Raw genomic sequence first — 27,441 nt, forward strand, 5'->3', positions numbered from 1 at the left:
TCGGTATTTTAAAGGTTGTGGCCTCACTATTCATCCGAAGTGGCTGAAATTTGGTATTTAAACCACGCCTTCATATAGCCCCCATAGAACGGTACCTCCCACCGAAATGGCTGAGATTTGGTATTTAGTCTATGTTGGAAGTAAAACCCTTTCCGACTGAATTTCGTCGGTATATGTCCACGTTTCAAAGACATGAAGTCAATATTTTCGGTATTTTGATGATTTTAGCTTAGCAAAGCACTTCTCCACCAATTATTCCAATTTAGTTCGGATTATTTAATGATGGATGGTATAAGATGTTGGCCCCGGCTGAACTTAACGATGTTTTACTGTTACCTTTCGAAAGGACTTTCACAAGATTTAATGTTTTTTAGAAGGGTTTCCATGGATAAAAGGCCTTCTATATGTCGTCTAGTTTTTTGCGTATACCCAAAAAACCATTCTAAATTCAAAGCCGTTTATTTTCCTCCATTTCTATAAAAATTCTGAATTGATTACAATCAAGAGAGAAAAAATCCAAGAAGGCTGCCTGTTGCATTTTCTTTTGCAACAAAATCTAGGAAAAACAATGAAAAGAACATCACTTCCATTGCAGCTCACATAACATATCAATTACCCTGGGCTAGGCAAGGCAAAGCATTGCTAAAAAGAAATGCGGTCAATGTGGAAAGTGCAATAGTTATTAATGGCACCAAGAGACAGTTGGAAAGGTGGCTGGCAGTTTGCTTGAACTGAGTCAAAGCAAGATCAAATGCTTGCAGACACGGTAAACATATTCAAATTACAATATCTTTCAAATCGGGCCGGGGCACCATTTTCATAACATTTTCCAGCTATTGTTTGATAAAAGTTTCTTTCCAAAGAGGAAAAAAAAGAAGTAAAAAGAAAAATGGAAAATTGTCACAAAGAGATGGATGATGAAATCACGCACACCATACCTACCATCACCACACACATCATAACCCAAACATAGATTCCAATCACATGACATGGTTGCATGGTTAACCCAAGAGAGGAACAATTTATACAATGAAGGTGTTTTAAGGCCAAGTTAAAGGCAATAGTAGTAGCAGACATGTTAAGCTATCCATTACATGTCATTGCATTCAGTCAAGCAGTCAGTCATTTAGACAAAGCAAAACAAAAAAGAAAAAACCGGGAGCCTTACCAAGTTCGCTTTGAAGGTAATGATGGAAACACCTTAAACTTGCGTTAAATTATGGGTTACCCTGATGACGTTTTGTGGTTTATTTTTCAAACATGGTATCATATTCCCTATGTAAATACGTCCGAGTGTTTTCCACCATCTCTAAATCTGTTGACTATCATGACATGTTGGAAGAAAAAAATACCGATTTAGGGGGAAAATATCGTTAACTAAGTTATGGACAATTTCCGTTGGCTTAATTTAATAGAAAATATAAATAAAATGTTGAAAATTATTTATGATGATTCTTGGTGAGCTATTTAAAGGGTATTATCTCTATTCTTTCGTCGTCGCTTCATTGTTAAGTGGATATTTATGTTGCTCCAATGCATTTGGGTTTCAAAATTACTCACTTCGTATACAATTTTCAGTAATTTCTTTGTATTCATGTCTCGAGTGCATTAAATTAACCTTTGAGATTCTCTCAAAGAACCCTTCATGTCCAAAATCATCTACCGTTCAAATAAATTAAGAAAACACGTTATTTAGAGGATTTTCTTGAAAAATGTTGAAGGGAAAGGTGATTGGTTAATTTCACAATTTAATGTTGCTATCGTTTGTGCTTGTGTGAAAATATAGGGAAAACGGCTAGAAGTACATAATGGCATTAGTTTGTAGGGTTTATTAAAAACAAGTAACGAAGAACCAGTCGCCTTTAAGATAGGAAACCAATTATTGCTCTAAATATTCGACTAGCATGTTCAACAGGGCCTTATTTTTTTAAATCTGACTTATTGTTTTTGGAAATTCGGAGTCCATATTTCGGGAAATATGGATTTTACCAAAATGACAATTATGACATTGTAATCTGGCGCCCAAATACTGGTGTAGAAAAAAATTAACAAAATCCCAAAAGTGACCTAAACTGGGTTAAACCACAAACATTTAAAACATTTTCCGCACCCGAAAGAGTGTACCAATATAGTTCAGCTTCAGTCAAGGTGATTTAGATAATACCACATGCGAATTTTGAACCACTTCGGGTTAGCAGGAATTAACGTGCGCACCAGCAATTTATACCCTCCACCATAATATGGAGGGTGTAATTAAATTTGTAATTTGGGTTTGATACACATCGAAATATTCATCGGAGACCCTATAAAATTCTAAGTCGATATAACCTTGTCCGTCTGTCGAAATCAAGATACAGCTCCCAACCCAATAGAAGTTTCTATTACTTCTAAGATGTTTGGCATTGCAAATGGGCTATATCGGTCCACATTTTAATGGAGCCCCCATAGAACGGTACCACCCGATTTTTGGCATTTTAAAGGTTTTAGCCTCATTATCACACCGAAATGACTAAAATGTTGTACAAAATATTCGTTGTGAGAATAAAACATTCCCTCAGAAATTTTTTGGAATAGGTTTCGCCTTCATATAGCCCCCATAGGATGGTACATCCCGAATTTCGGTATTATGAAGGTTGTGGCCACAATAATCCACCGAAATGGCTGAACTTTGGTTGTTGTAGCAACGCATATATGTTCGTTCCTGTATTATTTCAGTTATCAAGATCCTCTGTGTCCAGACTCAAGAATTCCGCATCCTGGACTGGTTGCGTCCATAAAGAATGAGGAGACAGGTGAGTGGGGTTAGCTGGGCAGTTAAATAAATGCAGAGTATCGTGTGGTCCCAATCCACATGCTGGGCATATGTTGGGTATCGTGGCGTCAATTCTGGCCCAATACGAATTGAGGCGGAGCATCGTCCGGATCTTAACTGAGCTAAAACCACTCGTGTTTGCCTTGGCAGCTGGCGTTCTTCTGCTGCGATGGATGGAGGATGGTCTCCAAGTACGGCATTTACACTGTGTGAATGCGATTCGAGCCTGCCTGATAGGCTCGTTGATCTAGCGGTTCTCTTTTATACCTTTGGACCTCTCTCTCTCTCTAGATCATGAAGATCTGTCCTGACTTGCATGGGTGGGGGGAAATTTTTTGGTACAGGTCTATGCCTTCATATAGCCTCCATAGAACGGTACATACCGTTATAGTCTACGTTGGAGGTAAAAACCTTTCCGACTGAAATTCATCGGTACAGGCCCACGTTTCGATATAGCCCCCAGAGAAAGGTAGCACCCGCTTTTCGAAATTCTGAAGGTTGTGACGCCAATAGCCCACAGAAAGACTGAAAGTTGTTATTTAGTCTTCCGCGGGGTTATAAGAATTATCAGTTTAGGTCCACGTCTTCCTGCATCCCCCATAGAAGCGTTCCTCTTGATTTTCTGTATTTTGAGAATTTTAGCCACATTATTTTACCGAAATATCGGAAATGTGGTATTTAGTCTTCTTTGAATCTATAAACCATCCGCCAGAAATTTGTAGGTATAGAATGACGTTTTGATATTGTCCACAAAGAACGGTATCTCCCGAGTTTCGATATTTTAAAGGTTAGCCACATTATTTGACCGAAATTGCTGAAATTTGGACTTTAGTCATCTTCATAAATGTAAAGAAACTAACTTTTCCATTTTACTTCAATATAACTCGTGGTGGTGCTTCTATGTAGGTTACATGGTGCTACAACAACAACAGATTTGCAAATATTAAGATTTTTTTAGGTCCTTTGTGCATCATCTCCTAATGTATGGACCTCCATGGCAATGGTGAGCACACTCAACTCCCGCGTTCGAATTTCAGACCAGGCAGATTCTGTTGAGATTTCCTGAGTATTTCAGTCATTTAAAACTTCTCTACAAGTAGTGTCGTAAGACATGCCATTCAGACTTGGCACTTTTTCCTATTAACTGCCACTGGGAATCTTAAATGTAAAATTACCACTAGTTCGGTCAATAAATTTATTTAAAATCCACAAAATACCTAAAATCAGGAGGTATAGTTATATTGGGGACTATACCAAAACATGGGCCTATGTTACAATTGTCGGTGGAGAAGTTTTGTGACCACTGAGAACATCAAATGTTAACAATTGTTGGTGGAGAAGTTTTGTGACCACTGAGAACATCAAATGTAAAACAAAAATTTTGGTTAAATCCTCAAAATACCGAAAATCGGGAGGTACTATTCTACGGGAGCTATACCAACACCGAAAACCATTCATCACATAGTTCAAAATTTCGCACACACACACACTAACTTTTACTGTCTATTTATCTAATAATTAAGATCATAGATAACTGATTGTCATCAAGCAGCCTACTTATAATACTAATTGTCAAATGACACCATCACCGTAGGCCATAACAATGAAAGCTGATTCATAGCAAACGACAAAGTTCGTTAGTGGTCGATGACCAATTTTAGAGTCATGTAAATTAAACCAGCACAAATGAACAAGAAATATAAAATAAAATAAGTTTCTGTTTTCTTTCGTTTCATTGGTGTTGTCTTTTTTTGTTTTTTTTTTTTTTGGTCAAGGGGAAGTTTTTGAATTTTCGTTTATTGGCCAAGAAAACCAATAATAACTGCATTTGTTTATTTTAACAATTTTATGCTGTTGGTTGGAAGAGGAACAGAAAATACAAAAAACATGACACTTCCTCTGCCTGGTGGTGTGCTCTTTCTTCAGATAGTTTCTCTGCTGGTTAAGCATTAACAACACTTGGTTTCCCTCCTTACCACCCGTCCGTCATAGACCTCACCAGAAAAAGCAAAACTTCATTACTAAGCACATGTTGTTCGTCGATTCGTTTGATTATTTATTGTTGTTGTTATTACTTCGTTCTTGTTGTATTGACCAACAAACCAAAATGGGTTTGGAACAAAGAAAATGTATGTCAATTACCCAAAAAAAAAAACAAACTCACTGCTAAAACCCAAACACAGCTAAAATTTAAAAAGAATTAGTAGGTAAAGAACAACGAAAAATAAACGTAGACAAGAAATCTAAAGAAAAAGTTGGCCTATAATTTGTTCGATACCGATGGAAATATGTATGTATTCTTGTTGTGTGTGGCCTAATAGAGCCACACTTCGAATATTGCTTATTTAAATAATTTTGGTTTATAATAACTTGTATTGTATTTGCAAGATGTAGTAGATGGTATTTAGGTATCTGCCTAAATGGTTGTGCTTTAAATGGATTAAAACACCCAAGAATATACACATGTACATAGGTACATATGTCAGGTATTCTTTTGATCAATTATAGTGTAGGTGTGAATTTTTTAGTGACAAACGCCACATGTATGGTATTTTCATAATTTATTTGGAAAATAACCAATGTTAAAAGGTTTAGAAATGACAACAACGAAACATTTATTGGAATCAATGGGATTATGATTTTACTGGTCGTAAAATTTGCGTTTCGGGCAGAACATAATAATAAATTGAACATTTAAACATATTTGTATTGAGATATATCGCTGCATGATACTAACAGAATTTTTACGGCAAAAACTTAAACTGAAGCAGGAGAAAATATTCCCTTATAATGAAACATATAATTTTAAAAAATTTTGTATTCAAACCAAAAAAACACGCTGAACTTATCTTGGTCAATTTTTATCTCAAATAGAAACCAATTGAACAACAAAAATTTGGGTTGGGTCGGATTTGTCAACTCGTCTTATGAAAAAATAAAAACAAAGAAAAAGAAACCCCTTTAAATTGACGAATGAAGAGTTGTGTATTACATCCCAGCGAATATTTTTCCAAAAGAAAATATTCAGAAAAAATTAACGGTTTAGAAGATATGGTGCGAAATGTATAAAAATATGTAAATTATTGATATTTTATAAAATTTGAGGCCAGAATATAATTTTTCGGGTTGATTATTTCTCCAAATATTTTATTCTTGCCCTTATCTACAAATTTGCTTCAGGGGTCTGATGAAGATTCACATAGGTTTCAGAGATATAGCCCAGAATTGTTCTAAAAAGTTAATATTTAACCATGTATAGATGGGGCCATAAAATTCAAGCTGGATCTGACACAACAAAACCCAACTAGGGTCTTTGTCATTTGGGTCTGTACTTTCAAAATGTCCTCAGCTCAAATTGTTTGCACAAGAGTACCTTAAAAATGTTAGGAAAGCAGAAATCACAACAGATAACCACAGCATATTCGACTCAATTTGCCCAATTTCTTAATGAAAGCACTCGCCGTTCCTAAATTGTATCAGAGTCGTGGCAAAGTATTGCCCGCTTCATGTAAACAGCTGCAAAATCTCATGGACCCGGACCGTTATGCTGTTACCGAAGAAAAGAATGTGGCATATAGGTCTACTCTGCAATCAGTATCACATATGCATACAAGAAAGGTATCGGGAGAAAAGAAGAGTTGAGAAAACTCATTCTGAAAAAGATATGTTGTCCAAACTTAGATCAAGTTCAAAGATGAGTAAAATGGTGAGCAAGACAACTCTTGAAGGGTGAACATGATTTGGTCCATATTTTGCAAATCGTGAAACAAGAAATCAAATTGATCATGTTGTGATAGATGGAAGACATTCATCGAGCGTGTTGGATGTACGATCGTTCCGAGGCGGACCACTACCTTGTTGCAGCAAAATTACGCACCCGCTTAAACGTAGCAAACAAAGTACGAACAGACACAACACGAAGGTTAGACATCGGTAAGCTGCAATCACAACAGATAGCCACAGCATATTCCACTCAACTAGCCCAATTGCTTAATCAAAGCACTCCTCATCCCGATAACATATCAGCGCAATGGCAACGCATTGACCACTCCATGCAAACAGCTGCAAAATTCATACTTGGATACCAGAGACCTCCACCAAGGAATCCATGGTATGATCAGCAGTGTCGTGCTGCCACCGAAGAGAAAAATGCGGCATATAGGGCTACTTTACAATCCGTAGCAACGCGTAGCGCACGAGAGAGATACAGGGAGAAAAGGAGAGAGGAGAAGCGTCTTTTCCGCAGGAAAAAGAGAGAGATGGAAAAGTGTGAAAAAATCGAGATATACAGGAGCCAGAATGAAGTCCGAAAATTCAACCAAAGAGTCAAGCATCAAACTGATGGCTTTGGTATAGGCACATCCTACTGTAGAGACCAGCAAGGTAATTTGGTAACTGATACAGATAGTGTACTCAGGATATGGAAAGAACATTTTTCAAAACTGTTGGTATCCAATAGCAGCAAAGACGACGAAAATACCACAGTCCCAATCCCAGAAGATGGTATTGAATGTATACCGCCCAGCCAAGATTAGGTAAAGACAGCAATAAATCGGCTGAGGAATAATAAGGCAGCAGGAGCCGATGGCTTACCAGCCGAGCTGTTCAAAACCGGAGGCGACACGCTGTTAAGGTGTATTCATCAGCTAGTTAGCACCATCTGGCCGACGATTGGAACCTGAGTATCCTGTGCCCCGTCCACAAGAAGGGAGATAAGACTGTATGCTCTAACTATAGGGGCATAAGTCTACTCCCTATTGCCTACAAGATCGTGTCAAGGATATTGTGCGAACGACTAATGCCTATGGTCAACGAGATAATTGGACCATACCAATGGGGCTTTAGACCTGGCAAGTCCACCATTGACCAGATATTTACCCTGCGGAAAATCCTGGAGAAGACGCAAGAGATGCAGATCGATACCTACCACCTTTTTGTCGATTATAAAGCAGCCTTCGACAGCCCGCCGCGTTCAAAGGTATTCCAAGCCATGTCTGAATTTGGTATCACCGCAAAGTTCATCATTTGTAAAATGACTTTAACTGACACGAGGTACTCAGTTAAAATAGGAAACAACCTCTCCGAAGAGTTTGGTACCAAAAGAGATTTCAGACAAGGAGACAGCCTTTGGTGTGATCTCTTCAACACATAGTCACATGTTACTTGCTTATGCTGATGCTATAGACATCATGGGACGATCAGTAAAAGAAGTAACTGATACCTTTATGAAGGTCGAAGGAGAATCTGCTAAAGTGGGTCTGGCGGTAAACGGTGAGAAGACCAAGTTGATGGTGTCGACGCTCAATGCGTCCATTGAGCTCGGATCGACTGTGGACAGTGCTTGGTGTGTCTGAGAGAAACATTCTTCGAAAGATCTACGGACCAATCTGCGTTGACGGTGAATATCGACGTCGCATGAACCACGAGCTGTATCTGCTATACAACGACATCAATATAGTTAAACGTATCGAGATGCAGCGATTGCTTTGGCTAGGCCATATCATAAGAATGAGCGATGATGAACCAGCTAAAAAGGCGTATAAATACGTACCGCTTGGCGGTGCACGCAGAATTGGCAGGCCAAAGAATAGATGGCGCAAACAAGTGGATGATGAGATGAAAAGGCGCGGTATTCCAGAGTGCGAAGCAACAAATAGAGAGAAATGGAGATATTTTCTTAGTTCGGCCTATGGAACAAATATTCTGTAATGGGCCAGCTAAGTAAGTAAGTAATACCGACAGTTCTTTGCAGGGAATTTGCATAATGCTGCTCAACCACTGAAAAATATGGCTGTACCATTTTATAGGAGCTATATCAAAATGTGGACTTGTACTGACAAATTTCTGTAGGAAAGTTTTATAGCTCCGTGGAAGACTAAAAATCAAATGTTAACCATTATGGTGTGAAAATTAAACTAAAACCTTCTATATACCGAAAATCGGGTGGTGCCGTTCTATCGACATGGATATATGTATGTATATACTTTAAAGGGTCTCCGGTGAATATTTCGATGTATTACAAACGGAATAAAAAATTTTATTATACCCTCTATATTATGTTGGAGGGTATAAAAAAGGGTCATATCGGTCCACTACTTAGGGTTCTCCCTTACGAAAGTTCAATTTTTTTGTTTAAGTACAGTTTAAGGTCTGTTCGAGAGTTTTTGGATATTATTATCGTAGGTTCTCCTTGTGGATCTGTTATGAACAATATGAGGTTTTTCGTCTGCATGTCCATGCTTCCGGACAAAATGGTTCACAAGCCCTAAATAAGATCCACTCACAAAATAAAATCCACTTCCAAAATGTGCTATGTCAGTCCATTCCTAGGGCTTTAATTCAATCCATATTTTTGTCGGCAAGTTCATACGTCCGAAAGCACACACAAATTCTCGATGAACAATTTTTACCAGTTCATTGTTGTGGTTAAAAAATAAATCCCGCAAAAAATCGAAATCTGTAGTGGAATTCTGTAACTCATTTTTTGAGTAACCGACAAATTTTTACCAGTTCATTGTTGTGGTTAAAAAACAAATCCCGCAAAAAATCGAAATTTGTAGTGGAATTCTGTAACTCATTTTTTGAGTGACCGACAAATATCGATAAAGTTAATGAACATTTTTGGTAATTTAACAACCAATGTAAAATTGTCGCAAAGTCTTACCGATAGCAACAGTATGGTCAACTTTTATTGATACTTTTCATAAATAATTTTGCGTTTTAATTTTACCGATTTTTGTCGGTAACTCAAAAAATGATTAGAGAATTTCACTACTGATCCGACTTTCACAATTTTTGTTGTTGTTGTTTTTGTCTTAGCCACAACAATAAACTTGTAAAGAATGTTTATCGATTGAACCATAAATGTGGTTTTTAGAGAATTTTCGTGAAAATGCACCTTTGGTCCCATACAAATTACTATGGAAATAAAGATACCTCTGGTAACAAGGATTGACGTTAACCGATCGCCATAAAATTTCATATATAAGGTTTCAAAAAATGAAGAAATACATATGTCGGCAAGGGCGACTGATGCTTTTTTGTTTGGTTTTATTTATTTTTTTGTTGTTTTTGTTTTTTTTTTTCAAGTTACCTTACTCACGTCTATCACAAATATTAGCAGTTTTTTTAAATAAACATCTAAAACATCTATTCGTTATATCTTCAATAATCGATAACACCAATGCATGTAATGGAGTTTGAAACGTATATTTGTAAATAACACCGTTTTAATCGAGTATTACAAATGTTTTTCCACACGATTTCGAAAAAACAGATCATTTGTTTGTCACATTGGCATCAATGGCCACCATTCACCACATTTTTCAGTTATATAAAAAAACAAACACTTGCCTCATTTTATAACAAATAAAAAGCACACATTTTTCACATACTCCAACTATAGTCTCTTGAACCCGTAAGTTGCTAAGTATTTGAGGACACATAAAGCGCATAGATAAAATGTTACGTTCATTATTCATTGAAAACCGTTGCAACGGTTTTTATGAAAACTTTTCTGTGTCGTTGAATGAATGGTTTTTGCATTAAAAAATCATTGCTTCGGGCGGTTTTTGAACCAATAGCAACAAGTTTTAAGACTTGGCTAATAGTTGTTTGCCATTTGTTTTTTTTTTCTACTGCTTCTTGAAGTAGCAAAACAAAAAACAAAAAAAAAAACTGAGACCACACTTCTTCGGGATATGTGTTAATGTCTATGTGGTTTAACTTGTTCGGTGCAAGTCTTTCTTTTTGTGCCATTTTGCTAATGTGACTTCGATCGATGTCGATGTCTCACGCCAAATAGAGATAAAATTCAACTAAAAACAAATCACACACTCACACAAAATATTCCCAGAAAATTAGGTTCACATTTGTGTATATGTGTGGATATTAGGTCATATTGTGAAAATTATGTGCAGACATTTGCAATTTTGGAAAAAGAAAAAAAATAAATATGGCAATAGCATAAAAGAACAAAAATAGAGACAAATTTTTTCGAAACAGTTGAACCTGTAGAGATTTTTCCACACCAGATACAGTATTATCGTCAAATATTTTATTTATTTTAAACTATCTAGTACATCAAATTTAAATTTCTGTTACATCCAAATGTTGTTGTTAAAACAAAAAGAAAAACAAACATAACTGCAATAAAAAATGTTTAAAATTTTTTCTCTTTAAACACTTTTACTATCGACAACGATCATAAATACAACAGTAAACAACTTTAATGAGGAATTTTCATCACTCACAACATTGGTCAACAGCAATTGAATGAATGGTGATGGTCATTCGCATTACAAAGTCAGGCCCATGTTGCCACCAACCAACCAACTCTCCAACATTCAACAATAACAAGTCTGGGTGTTTGCTTGTTTTTTCTACACTGAATTGAATGATGTCTGATTTATTGTTATTTCATGGCATTCATCATTCCATGCCAAAGTTATCTAAACAACACTTTTCCTTTTTTTCTTTTTCTCTTTTTTATGAATGTTGTTTTTTTAACTTTAGTTTTCATTTTTGCATTACCTCGAAACAAAACCGATGGCAGTTAATTGTGGTGAAGAGAGTGAAAAAAATCAAAAAAATAAAACATTATTAGTTTGTTAACAATTTCATTAAACAATTATCTGCCGGTTATTGATAATAGCGACCAACAATTTTATAGAAATTGTAGCAAATTGTGTTTTTTTTTTTCTTTCTGGAAGACAAAAAGTTATAATTGAATTTCGAGGCATTTGTGTTTTAATTGAAAATTTGCCACACAAAACAAAACAAAAACTTGTTGTTTTTGAAAGGTGGATACAATCGATTGTTTCATTTATCAATATGCTGTCTGTTTTTATATTTTTTTTTTTTCAAATTTGAACGGAAAGTTCACAGCTGGTGATAGTTGAAAGTTATTAAAAGTTATTTTGTTTTCGGTGAATTATGAGAAAATCGATTTTCTACTTTAGATTGGGTTTCCATATGAAGACTGCGTGAGATTAGAAACAATATTACATTTATTTACCTTAAATATACATTCTTATGTTCCAGATATTGGGAAGAAAATTCAGTGCAGTTTTTGGTACCAATTTTAAGCTTTGAATGTTAGGCCGTGGTCTTCAAGAATAAATCTATAGGAATTAAGTTGTCTGCTCTCAAACTGAAGGTTGGGAAAGCTACAACAATCGCAAGAGTCCTCCAGAATGTGCTAGATGTGTTAAACCTTTGGGGATCAATTGTGCCCAGCAAAAAATCCTAATTTTTCAATGTACCTCATAGGTCATAATAGCTTAACACGAAAGAGAATTAATTAAGAAAAATCCTTCCTAAATAATGGGGTTTTACAAGGGCTGAGAGCCACCGTGGTACAATGGTATGCACACCCGCCTTGCACACAGAAGGTCGTGGATTTGATTCCCGGGCTAGGCAACATCAAATTTTCAATTGTGGCAAAATACTGCTCAGTAATGTTGGCGACATTTTCAGAGTATTTCAGCCATGCAAAACTTTTCTACAAGTGGTGTCATAGGACATGCTGTTCGGACTCGGCGATAAACAATATTATTATTATTGTTATTATTATTACGGAGGCAGAACGATAACTATCTGGCCTAACCATGAAAACGCGAATATTTACACAAATAGTTTTATTGTTTTCTTATGTAGTCTCCGGCATGACTAATACGCTTTTTCATGGGTTCAAACAAATTATTGAATCACTTTTTCCACTCCGATTTAAACAGCTCCAAAACGTGGCCTTTGAACGCTTTTATACCATCATCTGGCAACGAAAATCGTTGACCACGCCTTTTTTCCTTGATAATCTGAAATGAAATGAAATCAAGGATGTTCGGCGGACGACCCGTTAATTCCACGTTTTGTCTGGAGAAATTTGCACTGGTTTGAATTGATGTGTGAGAGCTGACATCGTCATGGTGCACAATGATTCGCCTTCTCTTGTTCGTTTTTCGAATTTCTCAGGAGACTTTAGGCCAGACAAGATCACCCATATACGTTAACGTGACTGCAACAACAACATATGTTCACTCTATTCTCATCTGTCGTGGTTTAGCAAAGGGAAGACTCGCTCAGAGAGACTAATGCACAAAATATTTTGAGCACCACCGCTTTAGGCAAACAAATTGTAGTGTACTACTCAGAATTAAAGATCCTACATTTCTCAAGCCGTGTAGTCGCCAATTTTGGCGAAGAAATATGCGACCATTTGCTTCGAAGTGCTTCTTATATGAACAACTTTCGCTGATTCGCCTTCTCTTGTTCGTTTTTCGAATTTCTCAGGAGACTTTAGGCAAACAAATTGTAGTGTACTACTCAGAATTAAAGATCCTACATTTCTCAAGCCGTGTAGTCGCCACGCGGTCAATTTTGCCGAAGAAATAGGCGACCATTTGCTTCGAAGTGCTTCTTATATGAACAACTCTAGCTGGATTTGGTTCGCTTTCGAAGACTTAAACGGTCGATTCCTGTTTCGCTTCGGGCTACTAAACATAGATCCAAGATTCGTCGTCTGTGATGATCTTACAAATGTCGTGCAAAGCAACGCGATCGTTTTATTCACCACCACGTTTTTATAGATCTAACGAGGAAATCCATTTTTGTGGCCAGGTGTTAAAACAATATCAAATGTCCAAGAAATGCCCAAAGATGCCTCTATCTCACGGTACATAACAGACGATCTTGCATTATCCGTTCACGCACTGCTTAATTTTTTTTTTCTGGCACAACGACCAATTTTGGGCGACCCTCACGACCTTTGTGTTTGGCTAGTGTCGGCAACGATTGAATTCATTAAAACAGTTTTTCATAGTGCAATAGAATGGACCTTTATCGGCATACACAGATTTAATTTGATCGATGTACTATTGCCGTGATTATCCACGTCGAAAATTGTGAAAAATGGTAGGACGAAAATATTGACAAGTAAATTCCATTTTTTTTTTGCAATTCTTTCAAGTCACTGTAAACAACCCAACAAATGGTCGTATGTCAAACTGTTCTGTCCGCCTAGGTTATAAACTTTCAAAAAAAAAAAAAAAATGTCAAATGGCGACTCGCGACACTGACTGTTGCCTAGGCCAGATAGTTTTCGTGCAGCCCTCGTATAGTACTCTGTGGTGGTCGTAACTACTTACAAACCCGCTATTAATCCATTATTTCAACAAGGGTAACTGGTTATTCTATGGCCACAAAAAGTTGAAAAATAAGCTAAAAAACACATCGCTCATTTACTCAAAGAGAGGCATAACTCGAAAAATGTGTTTCTTGAGTTAGCAATTTATATTTTTACTACGTTTTCTACTTTATCTTGTGTCATATTTTCATATCGATATCTCTAAAACTCAACGAGTTTTGAGTTTATGAAGCACTATTACACTTCAAATCATGCTTTATCTTGCAGGCATAACAAGCGTGAATAACAGCTAAATGACAAGCTTTGTAATTCGAATGTTCGAAGAGAAAGTTCACTCCACATCCAAGTTCAGCTTCATGTGATAGATTGCTATCTGAACTATATGTAGATCTATGACTACCCAAAAGCTCTGCATTGCTTAAAGACCCACTGGAAACAATATGAATCTCCAAACAGATTTGCCCGAAGCAACCAGTGCTATGAGCGTGCTATTCGTACGCAAAACTTAGACAACTCCTGCCGCAAGAAGGTAGCTAAAATCCTCAAAATACGGAAAATCGGGGGTACCGTTATATGGGAGCTATACGAAAACATGGTCCTATATGGACGATTTTAAGGTGGATAAGTTTCATGACCACTGAAAACCTTAAGGTTAAAAATTGCAAAAATCTTTAAAATACCGAAAACTGCGATGTACCGTTTTATGAGGGCTATACCAAAACATGGATCTATGTGGACTATTGCTGGTGGAAAAGTTTCGTGACCACTGAAAACCTTAAGCGTCAAATTACAGCTACTTTGCTTAAAATTGTAGCTAAGATCCCTAAAAAGATCCATAACATGGACCTACATTAACAATTTTTGGTGGATAAGTTTTTGGACGACTGAGAACCTCAAATATTAAACTACAGCTAGTTCGGTCAAAAATCTTAACAATTTTTAGAGGAGAAGTTTTTTGGTCATTGGGAGCCTCAAATGTCAAATTTCAGCTAATTCGATCGGAAATATAGCTAAAAGCTCCATAATACTTTAAATCGGGAGGTACCGTTATATATACTTCAAGGCTTATTCCTAGGAGAAGCGTTATATGCTAATTGGGGGTACCTGCGTATATAACAAAGTATTAACCTATATTGATAATGTTCTGCGTGGAAGTTTTTGTATCCATTTCTGTGAACCCGCAATACCTCTTCAATAGGAACTATAATGAAACGTGCGGTGATAGGTTTTATGGGGGATATATCAAAATAGGGATCATTACCGAACATTCTCTGCGGAAATATGTTGTACTTCCGACGAGAACTAAACACCAAATTAGCCATTTCGATTGGATAATTAACGTCAACTTTTTAACGTTAATTCTTTGCTGTATATCTCCAAGACGGCTAAACCCTTTAAAATACCAAAAGTCGGGAGCTACCGTTCTCTGATGGCTGTATCAAAATGTTGACCAATACTGACAAACCTCTGGTGGAAAGTTTTTCGGTCACAACGAGGACAAAGTACAAAATGTCAGCCATTTCAGTGTGATATTGGAGCCAAAACCTTCAAAACACCGACAATTGGATAGGGGCTGTATACCGACAAATTTCAGGTGAAATGTTTGATACCACCAACGAAGACTAAATACCAAATTTCAGCCCTTTAACTGGGATATTGAGTCTACAACCTTCAAAATACCGAAAATCGGAAGGTACCGTCCTATGGGGGCTATATGAAAGCGGGGACCTACACTGACAAATTTCGGGTGGAAAGTTTTTTTCCCCTAAAGGAAAATTAAATACCAAATTTCAGCCATTTCGGTTGGATATTGTGGCCACAGCCTTCAAAATACCGAAAATCGGAAGGTACCGCCTTATGGGGGTTATATGAAAGGGTGGACCTACACATACAAATTTCAGGTGGAAAGTTTTTTACCCCAAAGGAAATCTAAATACCAAATTTCACCCATTTCGGTTGGATATTGTGGCCACAGCCTTCAAAATGCCGAAAATCGGAAGGTACCGTCCTATGGGGGCTATATGAAAGCGGAGACCTACACTGACAAATTTCGGGTGGAAAGTATTTTTCCCCTAAAGAAAATTAAAAACAAATTTCAGCCATTTCGGTTGGATATTGTGGCCACAGCCTTCAAAATACCGAAAGTCGGAAGGTACCGTCCTTTGGGGGCTATATCAAACCGTGGACCGATGTGGCCCATTATCAATCCCAAACATCCTAGGAGTAATAGAAACTTCTGCACAAAATTTAAAGCTCTATCTTAAAAATTGCGAACCTTACCTTGATTTCAACAGACGGACGGACGGATGTGTGTATATCGACTTAGAACTTTATGCTGATCAAGAATATATACTTTATAGAGTATCCGACGAATATTTCGATGTGTTACAAACGGAATGACTAATTTAATTATACCCTCCATATTATAATAATAGTTGTTCCACAAACATCCCAGATGGGACAAGAGAGACTTCTCTCAATATCAATGAGTGCACCCCGATTCGTATTACCTCAATGATATGTGACCTACTGTTTATCGCCGAGTCCGAACGGCGTGTCTAAGACAACACTTGTAGAGAAGTTTTACATGGCTGAAATACTCAGGAAATGTCGCCAACATTACTTAGGGGTATTTTGCCGCCGTTGAAAATTTTTGATGTCGCCTGGCCGGGGAATCGAACCCACGACCTTCTGAGTGTAAGGCGGGTGTGCATACTATTGCACCACGGTGGCACCCTCCATATTATGGTGGAGGGTATAAAAAGAATGCTGATAATATAGACAGTTATCGATAGTTGAAGTATGGTAGAGAATGCTGATAATATGGGCAGTTATCCTTAGTTGAAGTGGAAATATTGAAATGATCTAATATTGTGTACATATATCGATAGTTTGGCAACTCTGTGCTAAACACACTAAACATATCTCACACTTGCGAACACCAACATATTTTATCTCACTATGTCACGCTTGTGAACATCAACATTTTTTTGGCTATAAAGAAAATTTTACCGAGCATAAGTGTTGAAATCACAACTCTTTTAAAGAAATAACCCATTATTTTTTAGAAGATAACTCATACACACATTAGGCCATGTTTATACTATAGTCTTTTGCAGGGCTAACCTTCTTCATGAGGATTTGTTTGACGTATATGTAATGAAATTGACATTTAAAATACAGTGGGTTTGTTAAATCCGGTTATATATAAAAGTACAATTACTTTGTAATGGGTTACACTATGCGACACTGAAAATGTAAACAACAAAATCGATAAAAATTTAGTCAATTTTACATAATTGCTGAAATTCTGGTCAGTATCAGCTAAACTATTGGGAATTGAACCAAGTAAACTTTTGCAAAAATCTTCGAAATTAAGTTCTCAGCAATTCTTCAGCACATTCTGAAACTCTAGTATACTTAATTCATGTAGTTTGAGTGGTATTTTGCATCATATGTTTTACAACACGTATTTCAAACACAGTTCACACCAACGTTTTATTCTCGCATTTGGGATTTCACCACATTATTGGCATATTTATTAAATCGTCTCGATAGAGGCATTTTACAACAATGGCATGTTCTGAAGAGGTGTGTATTACATTTCAGCGAATATTTTTCCAAAAGAAAACATTAAGAAAAAATTAACGGTTTTGGAGATATGGTGTATACAAATTATGGAAATTTTCGATATTTTATAACATTTTAGGCAATAAATGTAGTTTTTTGAGTTCATTATTTCTACAAATATTTTTTTCTTGTCCTTATCTACAAATTTGCTTCAGAGGTCAGATGATGGTTCACATAGGTTTCAGAGATATAACACAGAATTGCTTTAAAAATTCAATATTTAGCCACGTTTTGATGGGACATAAAATCCCAGCTGGATCTGACACAACAAAACCCAACTATGGTTTTTTGTCGTTTGGGTCTGTACTTTCAAAAAATCCTCAGCTCAAAAATTGTTTGCATAAGATTACCTTAAAATTGCTACAATGTGTCTTCCCACACAGAAAAAAAATGTTGGCCATTTGATAAAAAAATTCAAAGATTCAATCAAAAATTTATCGATTTTCCGGTGATAAAAAATTGCCATATTGACAAAATTCGATTAAATTTTTGATCACAAAGTAAAAATACAGCTAATAAAATATTTCACATATTGATAAAAATATTCCACATTGTTCTTGATAAAACAAAATATTTTCTTGATGAAAAAAATTGTTGAATAATTTTTTTCAATCGATAAAAAAATGTTCATATTTACAATTATTTTGTTTTTTTTTTTATTTAATACAACCCCAAAAGCCAAATTGGTCGAGAATGGTTCGATATTGATTTTAAATTAAATAAAAACTATTAATAAGTTATTACGGAAAGCGTATATGTCATTTTAACAAATAAAATTAAATAATGCATTACTGAACTTCAATGCATTTGGTGCGGAAACTTTTTTCGCGATAGAGAAAAAAATTACAACGTATTTCATAGTAGTTTTCGTGGTCTAAGCGGCTAGGCGGTGGTATTTTTGATATTTGCAAAAATTGCAAAAAAGTTATAACCCTAAAGTTTTTTTTAGCTATTCTTACTACCACTGAATGCTGATAAAAAATTTGGAATATTTTGATACATATTTTTGTCAATATGTGAAATATTTTATCAGTTCAATATAAAAAATCGATAAATATTTTATTCAATATGTGAAATATTTTATCAGTTGTATTTTTACTTTGTGATCAAATAATTTTATCGAATTTCGTCAATATGATAATTTTTTTTATCGCCGGATTTTTTTCTGTGCAATTTTTGCACGGAACTTGGGGTCCAAAAGCATTATGTCCATAAGGCACATATGTATGTACATCTCAGAAACCTAGCCATTACTTCATATTCAAGCGAAACATATTACTTTCCTTCCCTTCATTGTATGCGTGTGGCATCAAAACACTACATCTGAGCACTTGTAACGGTTTCTGGATTTCTCTCTTAAATAAGATGATGAAGGTAATAAATTGATTAAATCTCAAAAATTTCAATACCTTAACAAAAAAAATGAAAGTGTTTCAGTATTTAAAAAAAAACAATGATTTTTCTGTTCACTATTTTCATCTGCTACCAGTTTAAGGTTATTTTTTCTGTCATACATAAATGTTATCAAAATAATCTTTCAACGACAGAATAGCAAAAACGAGAGAATACACAAAATGTCGCTGTTCATCTTTTTTGTTCAGACAACACAACATAACTCGAATAAGGTTATGATGACAAAAATCAAAGGTTGAATTAAAACAACATTTTAATGTTTCTTTTTTGTTTTGTCTGATGGCTTCGTATCAAGCTCAACGGCACACAACAAAAACAAACAACATAAAACAAAAAAAATGTATTTACTGCCGAAAAAATAATGAAATGTCAGTATGACATAAGAGATGAATTATGTCTGTGTATGTACGCATGTTATCATAATACAATTACTACAATTTAAAACTTGTTTTTATCGCCGCCGTCGTTGGAAACTCGCTTAAAGTAAAAGTGATTCCAATTTTCCAGGGACAGACATTTGGTGGAACAGTTTAATGACTTTTAAATGTCACTTGTAATAGGTTCACCTTGATAGCAGACAATTACATGAATGCTTGGATAAGAAAGTCATTCCAAAACATTACAAGAAGATTACACATCTTGAATCATAAATTTACCATAACAGTGGCATTTAATGGGATTTTAGAGCCTAGTTATGTAAGATTGATAGATTCACACAATTAACCTTAAATTGCTTAGACTACGCTAATGTTTGCCAATTCTTGGCAAATAACTAAAGAAACTATTTTTCAAAATCATCTAAATACTTGTAATTATGAATTAACTTTGTTTTATCTAACCACTTCTTTGGTTTTCAAACATAATTCAGAAAAATTCCACCAATTAGCAACTTTAAAACTCATCACAAGGCCTCATTGTCTTTTATCCCCCATATATGTTGGTTTTGGACATTAGCCATAAAGTGCAAATAATCTTTTAAATTCCATCTGTGAAAAAATGCAAAACAGTTATTATTACACATTTGCAGTGAACACTTGTGCATAACTTGTGCATTGTAAAACAACGCAATGGTAAGAGGTTTGTTCTTCTAACAACCTGTAAATACGGTAAATTCCATAGCCATGAATAGAGCATTCATTGTTCATAACGAGTTTTCTGTAGTGACGATGACCACAAGAAGTCCTGATATAGAATTTTAGCTATGATAAACTTGTTTTCTTCTCTTTTCATTTGCGAAGCGAAAAAAAATAAAAATAATGGTTGACCACATTTGTATTTGGCCTTTAAGAGGAATTTTCTGGAACACATACAGGAAATTGTTAAGTGTACACTTTAGATGTTAACTTCTAGAGAACAAGAAAATATTTGCAGTGTATGCAATGGAATGCTAAAGACGGCAGTGTGTTTATGTCCATATGTATGTGTAGGCATATTTATTAATGTTGGTACATAGGTACGTATTGACAAATGCACCAACAATCAGTGATGTCCCTACATCACTGCTGAAATTAGCCCAACAAATAATCGGTTTTATAACTACTTATAACCCACCAAAACTTCTGCTTATAACCCACCAAACTTCTGACCCTTTTCACTTGCAAAAATTCATCGGTCATTAAGCCCGACTCTAACTAAAAATTAATATTAAAATTACACTGTGCAACAAAATTCAATTTTTTTCAAAATTATGGGAAAAATCGAGTAGATTATGAAAGTAGAGCTAAAAATATGAGATACGTGTATCGGCGTTTTAAAAGTTTACGTCGGAAAGTAACCAAAATAGGCGGGGCAAATTCCGCCCATTTTTAATTTTTTCGAAATATTCGAGTTAAGATATCTTTGAATCCTTGCATTTCAGGTATATAGTGTCTTTGGCAATTTTACAGAAGAGTATGTGGGCAATATTTTTGTTAAAAATTTTAACCCTCATGCGGTTCATCAAAGGGGTCTTTTTTGTCCTTTTTTCAAAAATCTTTCAAAAACTCCTTAAAAATGTGATTGTATCAAATCCAAATATTCTACAAAATTGTTCGCAATAAAATTTTACTATAGGTCTCAGAATACACCAAATCTGTAACTCTTGTCTAATCGCCAGGAATCTCTAAAAATGAAAAACACGTTTTAGGGTTAAAGTCGGACTTCATCTGAGTTTATTTAAAATTGTCCCACAAAACATAATTTCAGAGAGATGATGTCAGAGACAAAAATATTCTTCGTCAAATTTCACTATGGGTCACCAAAGAAATGAAATGTCTATTTACATTTTATAGCATGAAAATATCAGTAACAATGTTGCTGAAAAAACATGAAAATATTTCCCAATTTTTTTGATGAAAAATTTTTCCTTCTTTTTTCGAGTTGATACATGGAAGTAATATAAAACTTGGTTATAGGTTAAAAGTGTAAAAAGATGAAAAATTCTACACAAAATTTCACTATGAGTTTCAAAATAAACCATAAATCTATGTACACTATTTCCTTAAAAAAAAATTAGATTATAAATTTATATATATTAGGATGAAATTATATGTTTTAATTTTGGACTGTTAATTTTACATAATTCCATACTGGATCAAATTAAAGAAAAATCCTTTACTTTTTGGGCTTTCACATGCACAATTTGGTGTGGCCCAAAATACTACAAGGATGGGACTACGTCCTACTTTGGTGGCATTTACGGAATTAACACTAGCATTTGACATAAATAGCTGTATCATGAATGGCCATAACGAACCCAGTTACGATATAGTGATTTATGTCAATTTCTAAGGTTTATTCCGTAAATGTCACCAAAGTATGAATTAGTCCCATCATTGTAGTATTTTGGACCACACCAAATTGTGCATGTGAGAGCCCATATGACACCTATATTTTCACTTGACCATAGCCGTAGACCTCTAATGTATTTTCACTTACAATATAAGCAACCAACAATGGATTATCCAAACTACGGAATTTAAGTTGAAAGTACTAGAAATACGCAATTTGGGCAGGTCCAATGTGGGTTTTTTATATTCCAAATATATATGCACCACAAAGCATTATGAATGGAACGCAGAACATCTTCTGTATGAATTCACAACGAAAAACCATCAATATGATATTTACAGTATCCAATCACAACGACAATCTGTATGAAAATTGGAAATATAGCCCTTAAACATATATATCAAAAACAAGTGCTGCTAAGAATGTTATATGCTATGGTTACAGATTTCTTTTATTCAGAGACCCATAATGAAATTTAATTTGGAACATTTCTTTCTTTAACAATATTCCCAAAAAGTAAAGGATTTTTCTTTAATTTGATCCAGTATGGAATTATGTAAAATTAACAGTCCAAAATTAAAACATATAATTTCATCCTAATATATATAAATTTGTAATCTAATTTTTTTAAGGAAATAGTGTACATAGATTTATGGTTTATTTTGAAACTCATAGTGAAATTTTGTGTAGAATTTTTCATCTTTTGACACTTTTAACCTATAACTAAGTTTTATATTACTTCCATGTATCAACTCGAAAAAAGAAGGAAACATTTTTCATCAGAAAAATTGGGAAATATTTTCATGTTTTTTCAGCAAAATTGATACTGATATTTTCATGCTATAAAATGTAAATAGACATTTCATTTCTTTGGTGACCCATAGTGAAATTTGACGAAGAATAATTTTGTCTCTGACATCATCTCTCTAAAATTATGTTTTGTGGAAAATTTTAAATAAACTCAGATGAAGTCCGACTTTAACCCTAAAACGTGTTTTTCATTTTTAGAGATTCCTGGCGATTAGACAAGAGTTACAGATTTGGTGTATTCCGAGACCTATATTAAAATTTTATGGCGAACAATTTTGTAGAATATTTTGATTTGATACAATCACATTTTTAAGGAGTTTTTGAACGTTTTTTGAAAAAAGGACAAAAAAGACCCCTTTGATGAACCGCATGAGGGTTAAAATTTTTAACAAAAATATTGCCCACATACTCTTCTGTAAAATTGCCAAAGACACTATATACCTGAAATGCAAGGATTCAAAGATATCTTAACTCGAATATTTCGAAAAAATTAAAAAATGGGCGGAACTTTCCCCGCCTATTTTGGTTACTTTCCGACGTAAACTTTTAAAACGCCGATACACGTGTCTCTTATTTTTAGCTCTACTTTCATAACCTACTCGATTTTCCTCGTCATTTTTTTTGTTGTCGCACAGTGTTATCTTCGCTCCAATAAGCAAAATTTCAAATAAATAAAAATCAGTTTGAGCCAGGCTGGGGTTCGAACCCACGTCTTTGAAAAACGTATGAACAAGGGTTGTCACGGCGTGTTAGCGTTCAGAGCCAAACTCATAAATTCTGATGGCTGCGCTAAAAATCGTTTGCCGTGGAAAGTCGCATTTGATAAATGAAAAGTTCGATAACGGAGTAGCCACTCTCACAATTTCCAAATAAATATTGAACAAAACAAAAAAAACATTATATTTTTGAAAATTATGAGAAATTCAGTTATAGTTTTTTTTTGTGGGGCTTTTCGGACTTAAACCACTATTTGTTAACCGATTTAAAAAAATAAAAACTTGTTCGAAAGATATTATTCACCCCTTTAAAAGGAAGAAGGATCAATAGAAATCCGTTGTGAAAAAAGAAGATATGTCCGTTTAAATTTGAAAATGTAAGAAACCCAGATTTTCAGTAAAATAAAACGAAGTGATACAAACGAACTAAAGGCATTTTTCTGGTCAACTTTTGTAGCACAGTGCCATTTATCGACATTTTTCGAAAAGTTTGCGCCTTCTCAAGGCCAAAACTGCCTGAAAGAGCGTTCCAATGCTTTTGCGATGTATTAGAGAGTTCTTAACTACTGTCTTGGCTACAATTGTTGTCCTTGTGTTCGATCGAAAATCTCAATGGTTTGGCTGTTATATGCCAAAATGTCCAAAAAACGTGGATAAAAAACTTAAAGTCAAAATCGGGAGGCTCGATTTTCACGATAGACCTATGGCCTAATAGACTTTTTTGCTCAGTTCAATCCCAGGAATAAGAAACGCGAATGCCCATTAAGGTTTTCAAATCACCCCGGCCTAACCCTCAGCCTGTGTGGATTGAAATACTTTTTTTCCCAAAAAAAAAAAAAATTATGGATTTAGGGGGGTTTTCAAAATTTTGGGCGTATGAACCGACAAAAGTATGGATAGGATTAAAGCTCAAAAATTTGCGGGGATATCGATAGATAGGGCTTTTTTTATCACACTAGCCTATGAAAAACATAATATCGCTGTAAACAGGGCCACTAGGAAAACCTTCGGTAAAAATGTCCAAAGGATCCTCGAACAGACCCTTTACCACACAAAAATGTTAAATATTTGTGTGGTTGGCACCAAATGGATTGGACAGATAGGTCCCAAATTTGAACATAAACTAAGTTTCGACAATATTTAAAGATCCAAAGTTTGTACCAAATCGGTTGCTACATCTATGAGAAATCGCGCGCACCATTTTAGCGAATATTTTCGATCTTTTGTGGGGGAGGTACCGGAAGGAGTGGACCTATAAGCACTACCTTCGAATTTTATCTAATATTCGAAGAAATATTACAATATGCAAAGTGTGGACGAACGCAGTATTCGATTCGAGCTCTCCAGCCACTGCATATGGCGCCATAGTTGTTTCTACAGCTTTCGGGACCGAATCGGCAGAGAGTTCGAGAGTTACCTTGCGCTCCAACCACTACACACGTTGTCATAGGGGTTTTTTGTATCCTTCAGGCTATTTTCTCAGGAAGTATGGACTTGCCCCTGATGAAACTTATAACGTCGTATGGGGGGCAGAGAATACAAGTGGCTATAACAAAAATCAAAGCGATTCGAGAGCAGGTCCTAAATTGAACTTTTCCGAAATTTTGTGTGGGAGCTACCCGAAAGAGTGGACCTATTGAGACCACATTGGAACCTAATATTACTCTGGTAGAAAGTTTACGCTATACAAAGTATGGACCAAATCGGTCACTCCCTTCAAGAGTTATCGTGCGCACAAACTTTCCGAACATTTTCGAACTTTTGTGGGGGAGGTACCGGGAGGAGTGGACCGATGTTGCTCAGCCTCGAATTAAACTAAGTTTGGGCAAAATATTACGAAAACCAAATTTTGAACCGAATCGGTTCATCCGTTCGAGAGTTATCGTGCGCTCCAGCTAGCAGGACAGACAGACAGACAGACGGACGGACATGGCTAGATCGACTCCAAATTGTCTGAAACACATTTCGCCCAAACATACTTGGGGTCTAAAACCATTATTTCGATGAGGCACATTTTCGTCGTATCAAAGTGTATATACCCTCTTTAGCCTAAATGCTGAGGGTATTATAAAATAAAATAAAATAAAATAAAATAAAATAAAATAAAATAAAATAAAATAAAATAAAATAAAATAAAATAAAATAAAATAAAATAAAATAAAATAAAATAAAATAAAATAAAATAAAATAAAATAAAATAAAATAAAATAAAATAAAATAAAATAAAATAAAATAAAATAAAATAAAATAAAATAAAATAAAATAAAATAAAATAAAATAAAATAAAATAAAATAAAATAAAATAAAATAAAATAAAATAAAATAAAATAAAATAAAATAAAATAAAATAAAATAAAATAAAATAAAATAAAATAAAATAAAATAAAATAAAATAAAATAAAATAAAATAAAATAAAATAAAATAAAATAAAATAAAATAAAATAAAATAAAATAAAATAAAATAAAATAAAATAAAATAAAATAAAATAAAATAAAATAAAATAAAATAAAATAAAATAAAATAAAATAAAATAAAATAAAATAAAATAAAATAAAATAAAATAAAATAAAATAAAATAAAATAAAATAAAATAAAATAAAATAAAATAAAATAAAATAAAATAAAATAAAATAAAATAAAATAAAATAAAATAAAATAAAATAAAATAAAATAAAATAAAATAAAATAAAATAAAATAAAATAAAATAAAATAAAATAAAATAAAATAAAACTAAAATAAAAATAAAATAAAATAAAATAAAATAAAAAAAAAAATAAAAAAATTAAATATATATGATAAAATAAAATAAAAATGAAATGAAAATAAAATAAAATAAAAATAAAAGAAAAGTAAAATAGAATAAAATAAAATAAATAAAATAAAAGTAAAATAAAATGAAATAAAAATAAAATAAAAAACGAAATGAAAATAAAGAAAAAATAAAATAAAAAACTCGGGGGGTGTTTTTCGGAGGTTGGAAGTTCTGAATGGGATGGTTCGCAGCGTCGAAGTTCGGAATGTGGTGGTTCGGAGGTTGGAAGTTCGGAATGGGTGAAAGTTCAGAAGGGTGTGGTTCGCAGGGTGGAAGTTGGGGGAGGGAAGTTCAGAGGGGATGGAGTTTATTCTAAGTGATTTGTGGGGTGGTTCGGAGGTTGGAAGTTCGGAATGGGGTTGTTCGCAGGGTGTGGTTAGCAAATTTTAGGCAATCTTATCAAAATTTTTTGTGCAAAAACAAAATGCTAAGTTTTCTGTGGAACGAAAGAGCACAATTTTTTGCAAAATCTTAGCAGCATACACTTTGCAGTTACAACTTTTCACTTAGCAGAAGATGACGTATGTGGAATAGAAATAAAAAAGAGAGCAAACATTTTATGAAAACTTAGCAAACTCAACTTATCCTTAGAAACTTATCACTTATCAAAAGCAAGGGTTCTGTGGAGCGGAAAAATTTGCGTATTGTCAAAAATATTGCAAAATGAAAAGTTGATAAGTTGTTTCGTGGAATAGGGCCCAGACCAAGCCACAACAAACCTTATTCATATCTCGTTTTTTGATATATGTATGTATGTAAGGGAAATGTTGAACGTACGTTCGAATCGACATAGATTATTATTTCATTCAAATTGGTCAAGGCAAAACCACATACTGAATTTGGCCACCGTAATATTTTGAATAAACTTAGTTTAAGTTCAAAAATGGGTCATATCGGTCCATTCCTTTGGGTACCAAAAGTTCAAAAATTTTCACTAACATTGTGCGCACCATAACTCACAAAGCCAGTAACTGAGTTTGTCCATACTTTGCACATCGTAAAATTTCTCCTTCGGTACCTCCGACACAAAATTTGCTCAATGTGCAGTTCAAGGCCTGCTCTTGAATAGCTTTGATTCTTTTCGTAACAACTTGTATTCGCTGTCCCCATTACTGAGGTTTCAAGTGTTTTCTGGAGCATGTCCTTATTTCCCTAGAAAATGACCCGAAAGCTGTGAAAAGCCCTAGGGCATAAGGTGAAGTGTCTGGAGCGCACGATAACTCTCAAACGGATCAGCCGATTTGGCCCAAAATTTAGCCTTCGTACTCTTTTGTCTAAATATAGTTTAAGTTCAAAGAAGGGCCATATCGGTTGACTACTTCCAGTACCTGCC

General features: G+C 34.6%; 1 protein-coding gene across 33 annotated transcripts in view; it reads right to left on the minus strand.

The window, feature by feature from the left end:
• The window catches only part of jbug (filamin-type immunoglobulin domains fbug), a 250,789-nt gene that overhangs the window by 38,637 nt on the left and 184,711 nt on the right, over positions 1-27,441 (minus strand). The window lies entirely within an intron of this gene.

Source organism: Musca autumnalis, unplaced genomic scaffold (genome assembly GCF_047663935.1).
Source record: "Musca autumnalis isolate F117 unplaced genomic scaffold, ASM4766393v1 scaffold_5, whole genome shotgun sequence".
Taxonomy (NCBI): domain Eukaryota; kingdom Metazoa; phylum Arthropoda; class Insecta; order Diptera; family Muscidae; genus Musca; species Musca autumnalis.